This window comes from Oncorhynchus masou, chromosome 17 (assembly GCF_036934945.1).
Source record: "Oncorhynchus masou masou isolate Uvic2021 chromosome 17, UVic_Omas_1.1, whole genome shotgun sequence".
Lineage (NCBI taxonomy): Eukaryota > Metazoa > Chordata > Actinopteri > Salmoniformes > Salmonidae > Oncorhynchus > Oncorhynchus masou.
Window position 1 is genome coordinate 18,621,400 of NC_088228.1, and position 1,438 is coordinate 18,622,837.

Here is a 1,438-nt window from a genome sequence, read left to right on the forward strand (position 1 = left end):
GAGACAAGGATACAGAGACAAGGATACAGAGACAAGGATACAGAGACAAGGATACAGAGACTAGGATACAGAGACAAGGATACAGAGACACTCTTAGAGCTGTTTACATGAAAGATGTGAAGCTAGAACTGCAATAACCTATTGATAGAAAAGGCAAAAGCATATTACAAATACAAGAGTGGATCAAACCAGACTCACTGCTACTAATGAGGATATAAGCTGATATCACTGCCAGTTCATTATTCAAAGGAGAGGATGACAAATGGAGGACAACCCAGAGATCGTTGTAAACAGGATGAAACAGCATTCCTTTTATTCTAAACGTGATATGTACAGGAAACGTGTCTGTATACATGTCTAAACATATCATGTCAAAGTCTGAAAAACAATTGCACTGTGCTTACAATAGCTTTATACTTTAAACATCATGATACGTACAGCATTGTGAAGGCAATGTCAAACAGACAGGATACAAATACACTGATCAGCTGTGCAGAGGCTTATTTGAACTCTCACTGTAAAAAAAAGCCCCAAAACAATCAAAACACATACTGTGCTGTAGAGATGATAATATTATGTTAAAAACACATGGTGTGATGGTGTTGTGTCTATTTAGCTACAACAAGGAACAATCCACATTGTTTTCCCTATTCAGGAACTGCATGGCATCTCAGGCACTTATTATTGAACTCTCAACTTAGCCAGTGGTGGTCAGATGGTCCACCTAATCCCAGATCTATTTGCCCTGTCTTATTTACTACTCTGGGGTGATGTTTCCCCTAGGTACAGATATAGGATCAGCTTCCCATCCCCCCCAATCCTAACCTTAACCATTTAGTGAGGGAAATTAAAAACTGACATAAGATCAGCAACATGGCCTGGGGAACTTCTGCCTACACCCTTGTTAACTATAACGACCATAGAAATTAACAAGACAGATCTGGAACTAAGCTAGCAATGGACACCATACAACAGATTCCAACCAGACTGCAGACATTGGCAAGGTACTGCAGTACAGACCACAGAACACAGTCCTATTTCCATGTTAGACGTGTTCAACAGCTGATTCCCTATTTAATGCACTACTTTTGACCAGGGCCCGTAGTGCACTGTGTAGATAGTAGGGTCCCATTTGGGACACAGACTCTGTATTAACTCACAAATGGAAGCTAATGCATTTCGTATGGCTGTAATTGGCATAGGGAGAACACTGAAGCACATCTCCAAAGCAGCGAGGTGCCAGACACTTCTGTTATAGTATACCACGAGGCGACACACAGAGTACGTACCACAGTCATTAGATTTTTCAGATTTTCTGTGCTCTCCTTTGTTCGGTTGAAATTCATCTCCACCATTTGGTACATTTCATAGACATCAGAGCATCGTTACATTAAAGGTCCAATATTTACAAGAGGAGAGCGACTCACTAGTACTCCGC

At 40.9% G+C, this 1,438-nt stretch overlaps 1 protein-coding gene across 6 annotated transcripts in view; it reads right to left on the reverse strand.

Annotated features, from left to right (window-relative positions):
* Window positions 1-281: 281 nt before the first annotated feature.
* pard3ab (par-3 family cell polarity regulator alpha, b) overlaps window positions 282-1,438 on the reverse strand; it is a 233,326-nt gene continuing 232,169 nt past the window's right edge. For all 6 annotated transcript variants that reach the window (XM_064992607.1, XM_064992604.1, XM_064992605.1 and 3 more), the window contains one exon: window positions 282-1,438. This exon is cut by the window's right edge and continues 1,630 nt beyond it. The gene's annotated coding sequence lies outside the window, so the exon portion shown is untranslated.